This window comes from Castanea sativa, chromosome 7 (genome assembly GCF_040712315.1).
Source record: "Castanea sativa cultivar Marrone di Chiusa Pesio chromosome 7, ASM4071231v1".
In the NCBI taxonomy this organism is placed as follows: Eukaryota; Viridiplantae; Streptophyta; class Magnoliopsida; order Fagales; family Fagaceae; genus Castanea; species Castanea sativa.
The window spans coordinates 37,597,518-37,612,161 of NC_134019.1; the positions used below are offsets into that span (position 1 = coordinate 37,597,518).

Consider the following 14,644-nt stretch of genomic DNA (forward strand, 5'->3'; position numbering starts at 1 on the left):
GAACAGCTGGAATTCTCCAATAATATTTTTAAGCTTAAAAGCCTCCTTGGCACATTGAATGCCAAGAAAAATCTAACAGACTAAAACCTGTTGACAGACTTTTTGTGTGCCATACTAAATCCATGTGTAAATTCAAGGGAAAAGTGTGAGACTTATGGCTTGGAGGGTGAAAGAGGACTCTTTCTTCACCAATTTTATTACCCACTCCACTGCTCAAAACAAATTCTTCCTTCTTTCTAAAGGATGTTTACAGCACCCCCAAGTTATCATAACAAGCAAAATATAGTATAAAACAAAATATGAGACATGTATCCATAAGGTCACAAGAGCTAACAGTTGAGAGTTCCAAGATTTAAATCTTTGTAATGAAAATGCAAAATTCATTAAACATATTAAAATAGCTAAGATGAACGAAGTCCTTCAGAGGAAACAAAAGAGTATTTGTGTATTTGAGCTCTAGCTATGTGTTCATCAGAGATGTTACACTTCTCACTTCTTAGATATTTTTGCTCCCCTGCAAGGAAGAAAAACATCAAATAGAACTGTGTCAAATTCAGACAATACATCTACTGCTATGGACTGGATGTATGGTAAAATTATTATTGTGACTTGAACGTGCCAGTCCAGCAACAATTTATAGAGTATACAATATAGAGGGTGGAACACCCTAAATTCATATCTTCAACATTGGTATCTTAGATTTTTCACACACACAGATGATTGTTGCTAAGGATATCACTTCACCAAAGTAAATCTGACATGTACTTTGGTTAAGTGATATAACTCTTGTTTCTCTCATATGGTTTGGAATATATACACGTAATAATATTGCCTACAGCAGGGAGAGGATTATCCATAATCAGTAATGCTTATAGAAGAGAATGCACTATTCTAAGTATTTTAACTATTGCTTCAGGAACAAACATTCTACGGTTTTCCTTTCACTTTTCTTTTAATCAATAAGTACAAGAAAAATGTCCAAACAAACAGTATCTGCATGTCATTAATGGTTAATTCAAAAGATTGAGAAGATAAACCACAATTCAAAAGATTTAGGCAGAAGCAAAACTCACCAATGTATGTAGACAGATCAGTCTTACTTTATTCTCCCTTTAAATAGTAGCTGAAACAACACAAACCCCATTTTGACCTGATTGGTCACCTAGAAAATGAGGGAAAACAAGCACCATAAGAAGCTTATTCCTTACACTTACACTTCCCAGTTCCTATTAAGCTCCCATATAAGTCAGCAATAATTAATTTGGGCACCAATCGAATGCAATAACCAGCTCAAATTTCCATTCATTAATGCTTAGAGATTATCATACTAATTGAGATCCAACATTTCTACAATCTGTTTTGTTATATATAATCTCGCAACAAGAACCCAAATGAAAAAAAAAAAACTAAAAAAAACTAAAATAATGCATAGAAAAACAGACACTAACAACACAAACCCATTAATCCCTGTTTGCATGCTAAGAAAAATAACACAATAAAACAACATTACATCACAGAAAACACAAAACCCCACCAACCCATCAGATCCAAAGTAGTTCTTTTTCATCAATATGAAAAGGGTTGTTCCTAAAAGATGTAAAAACTCCCAAAAGCAACCGGCATATTTAATAGAGCCAAGAGCAACCCAGATATAACCATACAAAATCATCAACAAAAATGCCTGAACCATTGTGTTTTAAACACGGAGGAAGAAGGGTGGTGGTGAACTTACAATGAGAGAGTAGGACAATGGATCAAAAGGTTCCTATCATCACTCCCTCATTTCATCATCTTCATCTTCTGCTTCTGCTTCGCTTAGATCAAGATCAGCAAGCAACTCATCCAACGGAATAGAAGGTACCTCATCTCCATCAGCCACAGATGTCATCTCTGATGGCTGGTAGTCTTTATTACGGTACAATGATACATTGAACCTCAATTCAGGGTTCTCCTCCAGATCTTTCAAGAACTGTTCATACTCCGAGTTAATCTTTTCTTGATCAGTTCTATTCTTATCATCAACTTCCATGTCAAGGGATTTAAGCTTCCAGGCACGAGGCTTTCCACGCTTCTTCTGATGCTTCTCTTCATAGCTTTTCCTTATAAGAATCACTTCAGGGATGACCAGACCTTTGTGCTTCTCTATCTCAATATCATTACTGTTAGCCCCATATAAGTCATAACCAAGGGCATAATCTCCGGGGTTCAAAAGATGGCCTAGATGTGTTCTTATGTTGAAAATTGTATCATTTCTTCCAAAATCTGATACTCGGGCCACTTGTGCATCAGCTAAAACATACTTGGAGCCACCAACATTAACTTCGGAAGAAGTTATCTCCACATCTAACACAATATACTCCACCAGCTGCCTGCTCGTGAGTAGAGACTTAAATGGTAACCTCCAATACTGATCAGCATCCAAGTAAGAAATCCTTAAGGTCAACGGGTCAAGCAAAGCAATGCTGTTGGTCACTTTGGTGCAAATCACCAATGGGCCAAGATTTCCCAAACTAGCGGCAACTTTGGGCGGCAAACAGATCAAATCCTCACGACATATTGGGCAGATTTCAACTGAGAATGTATACTTGTAATTATAGTTATTACTCTTTATATCATGGGAAACAAGCTGTTTGTCATTGCGACTCTTCATTGGAGCAACCTTACCAATGAATTCCACAAATTTCACACCATGACTCCGGTTAGAGAAAAAGAAGTCGATACCTTGTTCCATCTGCTTAATCTTTATGGCAGAAGCAGCAGCACCGTGCTTCAGAATTAGCTGCTCCAAATAAAAGAAAGTACGCCTGTGAGAAACATGCTGGCGCAGTTGCACTGCTGCAACCCACTGGTCAGGATTGGCCTGAACTCTTGAACATGATTCACACATGTGCTCTTGCTGAACATATTCAACCACATACGATTGTTCAAGTATTGCTCCATTAAGAACCTCTTTCTGAACTTTCAATTTGACCTTGATCCTCTTTGAATGGGGTTCAGTCCAAATGAATTCCGCATGTACCAATCTTACCTTGTTCAAATTCTTCAGCCTCTTCACACAGAATGTCAACAGCTCTTTTGATTCCAATTGAGCTTTGATCCAAGTTCTTGGTGGCTGCAAGTAGCTGTTGCACTCAGGGCAATGCATTATGATCACATGCTTCTGTAGACCTTCTGTGATGTCAACTTCAGAGCGCAAACACTTTACGCACATATTGGCAGCATTCGGTGCCATTGGAATACCGCATTTGCAACATAAAACAGTGCCAACAGTCTGGGGAACCACAAACATACCTGCTTCCTCTGCCATGGCTGGTGATTGTAACAATAAAATTTTATAAAAAGTAAGTACTTTAAGGTTAAGGACAAGAAGGACAAAAGCAAGAAAATAAATACATAAATAAATCTGTATAGATCAACTATGGCTTCGCAATTTAATCACATATGCTTATAATAAGACAAAATTTAAATCACATGACAAAAAATCAACTGTAAAAGAAACAATTGTATCTCCCGCACAGCTAATTTATACAGAAATATTTTATATCACAGATTACAATTTCTTTTAGTTCTTTATGCACAAAAAAAATTATAAAAATACAAAAGAACTCCATTGACTATAGATAGAATATAATTCTGGACTTTGCAAGTGAAACTAACCCTTATAAATGGGTTGGAATATTTACTAGATCTTCATGGCCATAATGTAGCCAAATTCTAAGTTTGTTCTTCTAGTCTACATACTTATTTTATTGGGAAAAAAGGTCTAAAACTCAAAGGGATCCATGGAGGAGAACAATTGACAAATTCTAGTAAATTTAAGTGTAAAAGAGCTGATATCAAGCTTAATCAAAATATAGCAAAACAATAAATTAGACGCATTCAGAGAGACATCAAGTTATAAGCTAAAACAAATTCATCAAATGGTCCCAAACGATTAGAAAACCATTATGCAAAAACAAAAGCATTCTTACTAGTTATATAACAACAAGAATTAGACCAAAACTACCGCCCTCATCATGCCACCACCAACATAGCTAGATATTACCAAATTAGATTGTAATGAGCTAATGCACCAATCAATTTGCTTTAAAAGATCACAACCATATTCAACAAATTTTCCAAAGAACACTCAACTTTGTTAACAACCAACTCATATATATTTGCATGAAGAATCTGAAATTGTTGCATCTATGAATGAAATCTAAAAGAACCCATTTCCACAAAAAAAAAAAAAAAAAAAACATGGTCTCGCTATATCAGTAACATCATATAAACAAAACAAAACAAAACAAAATAAAAATCCTAAATTTATGCCTCTGTGAATTAATCTAGAAGAACCCATTTCAGAAATAGCCATGTTCAAACAAATTACACCAACCCCATTTTTGTGAAAAGCTATATCAAAAACATAATCATAAACAACAAACCCAACTCTTTCATAGCCCTCCTCTCTCTTATTTACAATCAAAACAGAGTAACAGGACCAAAAGGTGTAAGTACCCGTGGAATTAGAGAAGGGAGAGAGGATTACCGGCGGTGTTACGGCTGACCGGCAGTCGGTGTAGCAGCAGCTGAGAGGCGAGAGAGAGAGAGAGAGAGAGAGAGAGAGAGAGAGAGGGTTCCGAGTTAGGTTACGTGAAAAGTGAAAACAACAAATTTTTTTTTTTTTTAAATAGCCCTGTGAAATAGACTACTAGTGATTCATGGTTTTCTTGATATATTTTTTTTCCCTCAATGACTAATTTTTGTGAGGTGGGCCTTTAACTTGATAGGAAGTGTTGTGGGCTTTAAGCCTAATTCGTGAGATGAAGAATATATGGGCATTTCAAGCCCAACCTGTAAGCTAGTAGATATTTGTGCAGTGGAAAATGATTGGGCTTCTAAGCCTATTTTGTGTAGTATTAAGCTTCAGGATTTTTTTCTCGGCACACGGGAACGATAGTATTAATTATTGAGAATAAATGTATTGTAATGAAATAATATAAGTTTAGTTGTGAGTTGTAACATTAGAAGAAATATTATTTTATTTAGGTCAGCTTGTCCGCTACAGCAATTAAATGCAAACTCCAAGGGCCTGCCATGTCTAGAAAATATTAGCCCATGAATTTAGGCTACTTCATTTTCCCAATTATGCAAAAAACAAGTCAGCCCTCTTACCCAATTAAACCAAATCTGACTATAACCTTTTTGATTGAGACCTTGGGGTTCAAATATTGATAAAAAACCAATTCACAATTAGATTCAAAAGGAACCAACCACGTTTTACTCTTAGAGTTGAAACTTTAGAGCAAAAGCCCATTTAGCCAGCTAACATTCTCATATTTCTGAAGTCAGGGGTAAGAAATATGGATACAGGGAAATCCTCCCTCTCTTCCTCACAACCTCTCTTAATATCTTCTTCTCGCTGATTGTGAGTTGAAGTTTCGAACCTATGTACTTTTTCTGCATTTTCTTATATTTTAGTTATGACATTTTGATTTCTCTCTTGTTAAAGCACCATTAGCTTTTATTCATTATACATCTGGAATTTTGGGCTTAATTCTCCATAAATAATTACTTTTAAAGAACCCAAGGGGAGATTTGAGTCATTCTAGCATTTTTGGCCCTTGTTGCAAAAACGTCTTTGACACTATTCATAAAGAATTACTACTACTTGTAATAAAAACATAATCAATATATTAAATAGCTAAACTATAAGATTAACTATTAAATTACAGTGTCAATTACAATCAACTAAATAAGTTTTAAGTAATAAAGAACAATTGACTTTTATTTTTTTCAAAAAAGTAAAAGTCCCTAAGAATAGGACTTTTTTGGGACTTAAACTAGTTCGGCCCATGGTCCAATAAAAAAATTTTCTTAAAATTTTTGGTTGTATTTTTGCTGATGTAATGTGGGGTGCCTAATAAATTCATTAAATTGAGCCACTTGTCCTGAAAATCAAAAAGAGCCCTTAACACAGTTCAATGTTGGCTAGCTTATTGGATGGATACTAGTTGGTGGCTAGCTTGTGATTTGACTAGAAGAGCGATTAGAGCACAAATTAAGTCCTTGGAGAATTTTACAATAGGCTAATTATTGTTGCACACAGCTTATTACACACTTCAATACACACAGCCTATAAAATCATGCTTTGAAAACACAATTTTATCTTAATTGAGTTTTTAGAAAACTCGATTTTAGCTCTGTGCCCGGTACATACATGGTATAACTATCACCATCATTTAGGGTCTGTTTGGATACTACTTATTTTGCTGAAAATTGAAAACTGAAATCTGAAAACACTATAGCAAAATAATTTTTAAATGTGTGAATAGTGCCGTGGGACCCATTTTTAATGAAAGTTTTGTTAAAAAAAGAGGTTTGTAGGTCCCATGAACAGCACGGGACCCACTGGAATTCAGTTAATGCTCTTCTCAAAAAAAAAAAAAAAAAAACGTGAAAACGCAGACACTGATACTTTCATTAGTATCCAAACACTACCTTACAAAATTATTTTAGTATCTACCCATTTTGATGTTGAATAAAAGGTCCATATATAAAATTTAACATACCTATTCATAGGTCTAAACTTTGGATTGAGAGATTTAATATGGTGTCTATGATTAATTAAATTTAGGAGTGTAATTAAAAGCAATTCTCCCGAGAGTTTTTATATGTCCAATCTTGATTTTCCAATATAAGTTACACTTATCACGATTTGAAAATGCATCCTATTTGACTTGTAACATGCTCAATTACGATTAATAAAATTTATCATAGGTTTATTTAATAATCTTATTCTTATTATTTACTAAAGGAGAAATATTAAATCAGAAATTTTGGAGTTACTTGTATTAATATATATATATATATATATATATATATAATTTTTTAGGTTAGTGATCCACAAAGTTATCGTTTTAACTTTTAAGTATAATTCTCGTGCCATAATTTTATAAAATTTCAATTCTTTACTTTTTTTTTGTTTTTTGAAATCCTTTTTCATTTTGGGACTTAAAATGTGGGTTTTTTTTTGTAAGTATGGAATCGTGAGCCAGATCGTGTGATCACATAGGACCGTTATCCCACATCAATCCTAAACAATTCGAATTTGCAAGATTAAGACTTTTTGAAATATGCTATTTTAACCCTAGCAAGATTTTTAGAACCCTTAAGACGAAGTTTTACGGCTCAATCACTTTTAGTACTAAACTAACAACTTAGTTTCAATATATGTGTTTAGCCAAGTTTCATATTGCAAGCAAGATAAAGAACAATCTAGAGTAAGTAAAAAACAATATGAAAATGCAGAAAATAAAACAAACCACATGAAAACACCAATATGTGTTTTCAAAGAGGAAAACCCAATCACCCGGGAAAAAAAAAAAACAAAAAACAAAACCTCTCTGTCAACTACTCGTCGAAAAACTTCACTAGCATGAATAGTTGCAAAACATGGGTAACTATAAATCCCCCAAGCCTATATCTCCTTGTGTAATTGAGCCCTCTAAGCTCCAACTAGCAACCAACTTCGTCGAATCTTTTCTTCATCTAGTTTACTGAAGTCACCATCGTTGAGTTGCCAATGGAAAGTTACCAAAGGATTTGGATTTGATTTGGTTTCACTAAGTTTCTAGCCCTTCAACAAACTCACAACACTCAAGGTTTGGTGATGGAGGTGAAGGTTACAAATTTCTCTCAAGGATATATCATTTGAGAGAGAAAATGATAAGAGAGGATAAATAGATTTGTTTCTCTAGGCTAAGGGACTCTCTCACATACAAAAGGATTAGGATGAAAAAAATGCTCTTTCTTATTTTTATAAGCTTAGCTCACACACTTATTTCCTGTTCACACCTGCATAGGGTGTAAGTCTTGGCTTATATGATGTGAGCTAAAAGGAAGATCAGGATATGAACAAAGCAAACTACCAGCAGACATTTTGCAGCCTTATCACAAGCTTTTTGTCGCGAGATGGTCACCACAACAGTCTCTCTAGATCTTTTGCCATGTGTCATTCGTGGGATGTGTATGTTGCCTCCAGGTTGTGAGATCTCTGATTGATGCAGCTTTCCAATGTTAAGGAGAGGCTCGAGTACCTAAATTACATTAAAGTCCCAAAAAGATACATTAAAATGAAAGAATAATTACAAATAAATTTGGCACGAAATTAAGCCAACAAAAACATGAATTTTACAATCTCCCATTTTGGCTATTCTGTGACAAAACATCCCTAATACATACTCAAGACTTAACTGTGAGTTAGCAACCTATAACCAACAAAAGACTCATACTTAAACTCTAAAGATTGAGACCAAACTTGAACTTAGAACTAAGCACCTGAAACACTTGCACAAGATATGCTAAACCGTACTGTTCAAAGCAAGTATAAAAGTAGGAAATAAGAAGCAAGTACAATGCAATCAAGTAGATATGAAAACATATGCATGAAAGCAACTTGACCAAACAACCAACAACCATAAAGAATATGGCTACAATGATCAAAACAATAAGTAATGATAATCCAAATATGCAAGCAATTAAGTATACTAACTATGGATAAGATGCAAGTTCAATCAAATACAAATACAATGCAAATGAGACATAGAAAACATAGATACCAAAAGATAATCCAAAGCACCATACAAGTAAAAATATATACGAAAGACAAACAACAATTGTCAAGATATCTTCTCCCCCTTGTATATGCAGCTCCCCCGCAATATAATAAATGATAAGAGTTGCCTAAAGATGTCTCTCACTTTTTGTCACAAATGACAAAGGGATGAAGAAGAAGGAGAACAAGACCAGTATGGGAATGAATGTATGATATGCATGAACAAGCTGATCAAGATATGCAAGGATGAGTACAAACATACAAACCAAAAAAAATGCACATGTAAGAATGCAAGACTCTGCCATGAGCAATAGGCATGATGAAAGGGCACAAGATCAACTAAAAGAAAATTAATGATCAATGTTACCAAAATGATGTGTAGGGAAATACCACAAAATCCCTAACCTGTGAGAAACAAAATATAGAGAAAAACACACGCTAAAGAAAAATAATCACACGCACAAGACAATATTTACGTGATTCGGCAATTTGCCTACGTTCACGGAGTTGTAGCAATTTCACTATTATCAAGAAAATAAAAAATACAAAGTGCGGCTACAGACCTTTTTTTCTCTCACAACAATAACAACAAACCTTAATCACAAAAACAGCGTTTTCTACATCCTACGCATAGGATTCACAATGGGCTACAAAACGAGCCAAAAAATCTCCCGTTAAAAACCACGCAACATTATTCGGGTCGGGTCGAGTCGTCAACCGGATCAAACACAACTAGGCTCCACAAAGCCCAACATGATGAACAACCCTATAAATGCCTGGTGCTCATCGGAGCTCAAACAAAGACAAAACACTCGAGAATTTTATCAAACATTTGGCATACATAGAGTATAAACCAACATATGAACAATGGAGAAACTCATGCAAAACATGCCTAAATACATGCAAAGATATCTCAAAGAGCCAAAAACAACTCAAATCCAACAATAACACACCAAACAAATCAAACAGTTTAACATGAATTTGAAGTTTTCAACCCAAAAATCCAAACATCTCAAACAATGAACTCTAACTCTTAAAAATGAAACTCATAAATTAAAATGAAAAAGATAGATTAGAAATAATTTAAAATGATGTTAGAAATATGAGTGATTAGAAACCAAAAATAGCAAGCTTAGGTGACTTGGAACAAAAAGGAGACAAAATAGAAGTGAAAAATACATTTTTGTTTCACTTTTTAAAAACTAATTTTTCCAGGATATGACCATGTTGCCTGTAGGTCACCAATAGGCCACCAAATCATTGTCTTCTAAGTGATCAAATACTTTTGAGCTTGTGAATTGGACCTAGGTCGCACCAAGTTGCAAAATGGATGTGAAAGCACTAAGACACTTGTTTTTTAGCACAAAACACAAGGTTTGAAAACAAACTTTGAACAACCATTCAAGAGCAATTTACAAACATTAAAACAAGACTTAAAACTTTTTGATTTCTCCAAGATAAGATCAACAACAATCACAACACATTTAATCAAGTACAATCAAACAAATGAGATAATGCACTACAAGAACTATGAACTTGTATGTTGTGTGTGAGTGCAAATTTAGATAAGACCATCAAAAGATTTATGGTTAGATCAAGCACTCATTCATTCAATTCATGCAAAGCTGATCAATGAAGTGGACAATCTCCAACAATAATGCAAAGTAAAGAGTATCTAACTCTCACACAGACACTTGAAAAAGTTAGAACAAGAAAGAGAGATACAGTTTACCAAAAAAAAGAAAGAGAGATACATATTGAAGTAGACTCTTTTGCATAGAAGTTGAAGCACATTCAAGATAGATATCTTTGACAAACATTTTCCTTTAAGCACGCATACTTTTATGCTCTTAATTTTTTTTGCTCTTTTGAGCATAGCTTAAAAAGATTTATTAGAGAGATACGGTGTATCACCTACTTCATTCATTGGACATTGGCTTTTTAAGAAGAAGAGTCTAACAAATGTGTGTGCGAGAGACATATAAGGTACTTTACTCAACAATTAAAAATAAGACTAAAAAAATCACAAACAATTAATTATTTGTTATTGGGCCTTTAATTTTGAGTCCAAAATGTTAGTGCCCAGTGTTTTTATTTTACTAAGTAAGCCCAAAGACCCAAATCCATTAAATAAAACCCAAGAAAACATAAACAAAAAACATTTGCTTTCAACGTTATTTATTATTGCCCTAATAACTCAGTAGCCCCAAACAAAGAGAGAGAGAGAGAGAGAGAGAGAGAGACAAAGCGAGACTGTTAACAACCAACTCATATATTTGCATGAAGAATCTGAAATTGTTGCATCTATGAATGAAATTTAAAAGAACCCATTTCCAAAAAAGCATGGTCTTGCTTTATCAATAATATCATAAATAATTAGACATGGATGTGCTCATTTGCATTAAAAAAAAAAAAACAAAAGCAAAAAATCTTAAATTTTTGCATCTATGAATTACTCTAGAAGAACCAATTTTAGAAAAAGTTGTGTTCAAAAAAATTATACCAAACCCATTTTGTGAAAAGCTCTAACACAAACATATTCATAGATAACAAACCCAACTCTTTGATAGCTCTCTCTCTCTTTTATTTAGAATCAAAACAAACTAACATAACCAAAAACAACCACAAAATTTGAAATACATCAATACAAAGCTACAAAATCTTGAGAAACTAAATCAAATAATAATAATAAAAATTTTGAAAGAGAAAATAATCAAACCTAGTATACTTTTGACGTAGCTAGCAGTGAGTTCTCTCTCTCTCTCTCTATTTGGGGCTGGTGAGTTATTAGGTTTGGGTTTGGGTCTTTGGGCTGGCTTAGTAAATAAAATAAAGACATCAGACATTAACATCTTTGGCTCAAAATTAAAGGCCCAACAACAAATAATAAAAGAAAAAGGTCACAGTCCTACAAATTCAAATTGTTTAGGATCGATGTGGCATAATGGTCCTATTATGTGATCCCGCTATCTGAATCACGATTCCATACATATGAAAAAACACTCACTTGAGAATTTTATCAAACATTTGGTATACATAGAGTAAAAACCAACATATGAACAACGGGGAAACACATGAAAAACATGCCTAAATACATGCCAATATATCTCAAAGGGCCAAAAACAACTCAAATCCAATAATAGCACACCAAACAAATCAAAAGGTTTACCGTGAATATGAAGTTTTTAACCGACCCAACATCTCAAAAAATGAACTCTAACTCTTTAAAACGAAACTCATAAATTAAAAAGAAAAAGGGAGATTAGAAATACTTTAAAATGATGTTAGGAATGATATATGAGTGATTAAAAAAAAATGTCAAGCTTGGGTGACTTGGAACAAAAAGGAGACAAAATAGAAGTGAAAAACATGTTTTTGTGTCACTTTTTAAAAACTAATTTTTTAGAACATGACTAGGTCGCTTGTAGGTCACCAATAAGCCACCAAATCATTATCTTTCAAGTGATCAAATACTTTTGAGCTTGTAAATTGGACCTAGGTCACACCAAGTCACAAAATGGTTGTGGAAGCACTAAAACACTTGTTTTTTAGCACAAAACACATGGTTTGAAAATAAACTTTGAACAAACATTCAAGGGCACTTTAAAAACATTAAAACAAGACTTAAAACTTTTTGATTTCTCCAAGATAAGATCAACAACAATCACAACATATTTGATCTAGTACAATCAAACAAATGAGATAATGCACTACAAGAACTATTAACTTGTATGTGGTGTGTGTGCAAATTTAGATAAGACCATCAAAAGATGTATGGTTAGATCAAGCACTTATTCATTCAATTCATACAAAGATGATCAATGAAGTAGACAATTTCCAACAATAACACAAAGTAAAGAGTATGTAACTCTCACATAGACACTTGAGAAACTTAGAACAAGAAAGAGAGATACATATTGAAGTAGAATCTTTTGCGTAGAAGTTGAAGCACATTCATTATATAAGTGCATATAAGATAGATGTCATTGACAAATGTTTTCCTTTGAGCACACATACTCATAGGCTCTTACATATTTTTGCTCTTTTGAGCATAGCTTAAAAAGGTTTGTTGGAGAGATACGGTGTATAACCTATTTCATTCATTGAACACCAGCAAGGAATAGATGTTTTGAGATTAGAGGATATTATAACTCCTTCTACCCTCCTACTCTTGTTTACTTCCCATGGAGAATGATATGGCAATCAAAGGTTCCTCCAAGGGTAACTTTCTTTTCTTGGTTTGCTCCCTTAGGTAAGATCTTAACAACAGACAACCTTCGTAAAAGACGTGTGTTAGTGCTTGACTGGTGCTATATGTGTAAGAGATGTGGGGAGTCGGTGGATCATCTTCTACTTCATTGCCCCATAGCTTAGGAGTTGTGGTCTATGGTTTTCTACTTGTTTGGTATTCAATGGGTTATGCCTCATACTGTTCTTGCATTGTTTGAGGCTTGGCAAGGAAAGTTTGCGCGATATCGTCACTTTGATGTTTGGAGATTAGTGCCTCATTACTTGATATGGTGCATTTAGCGTGAAAGGAGTGCTAGAAGCTTTGAGGGTTGTGAACGTTCTTTGCTAGAGCTTAAGTCTTTCTTCTTGCACACTCTCTTCGAATGGAGTGTAGTCTTTTCTCATTTTTCTTGCTCTTCTTTTTCTATTTTTCTTGATTGTTGTACTTTTGTTTACTGATTTGTGCCCCCATAGTACATCCCCAATGTACTCAGTTTGGCACTTTTTCTATTTTTAATAATATTCTTACATTGCTTATAAAAAAAAAAATAATAATGAGCCCCAAACATTAGTGCCCTGTGTCTTTATTTTACTAAGTAAGCCCAATGACCCAAACCTATTAAATGAAACCCAAGAAAATTAAAACAAAAAACATTTGCTTTCAACATTTTTTATTATTGCCCTAATAATTCAACAACCCCAAATAGAGAGAGAGAAAGAGAGAACTCATCTCTAGTTACGTTGAAAGCATGCGAGGTTTGATTTTTATTTCTTTTTAATTTTTTATTATTATTTGATTTTAGTTTATCAAGATTTTATGACTATGTATAGATGTATCTCAAATTTTGTGGTTTGTTTGACCTTGTTACTCTGTTTTGATTGTAAATAAGAGAGAGGAGAGCTATTAGTGAGAGAACTCACCGCTAGCTTTGCCGAAAGCATACGAGGTTTGGTTTTTTTTTTCTCTTTAATTTTTTTTTTGATTATTTGATTTTAGTTTGTCAATATTTTGTGGCTATGTATAGATGTATCTCAAATTTTGTGGTTTGTTTGGTCTTGTTGCTCTGTTTTTATTGTTAATAAGAGAGAGGAGAGCTATCAAAGAGTTGGGTTTGTTGTTTGTGAATTTGTTTGTGTAGATCTTTTCACAAAATGGGTTTGGTGTAATATTTTTGAACATGACATTTTCAAAAATGGGTTCTTCAAAATTAATTCAGAGATGCAAAAATTTAGGATTTTCATTTTATTTTGTTTTGTTTACGACGTTACTGATATAGCAAGACCATGCTTTTTTGGAAATGGATTCTCTTAGATTTCATTTATAGATGAAATAATTTCAGATTCTTAATGCAAATATATGAGTTGGTTGTTAACAACATTGAGTTCTTTGGAAAATTTGTTAAATATGGTTGTGATCTTTTAAAGTAAATTGATTGGTGCATTAGCTCATTCCCATCTAATTTTGGTAATATCTAGCTATGTTGGTGGTGACACACTAAGTGTGACAGTTTTGGTCTATTTCTTGTTGTTATATAACTAGTATGAATGTTTTTTTTTTTTTTGCATTCAATGGTTTTCTAATCGTTTGGGACCAATTGATAAATTGGTTTTAGCTTATAACTTGATGTTTCTTTGAATGCGTCTAATTTATTGTTTTGTTGAATTTTGATTCAGCTTGATTTCAACTCTTTTACTCGTAAATTACTTGAATTTGTCAATTGTTCTTCTTTGTGGACTCCTATGAGTTTTCAACCTTATTTTTCCAATAAAATAAGTATGTAAACTAGAAGAACAAACTTAGAATTTGGCTACATT

General features: G+C 33.6%; 1 pseudogene; it reads right to left on the bottom strand.

Moving 5' to 3' along the window:
* Positions 1 to 263: 263 nt before the first annotated feature.
* Positions 264 to 4,687, bottom strand: LOC142643481 (uncharacterized; annotated as a pseudogene).
* Positions 4,688 to 14,644: the final 9,957 nt, after the last annotated feature.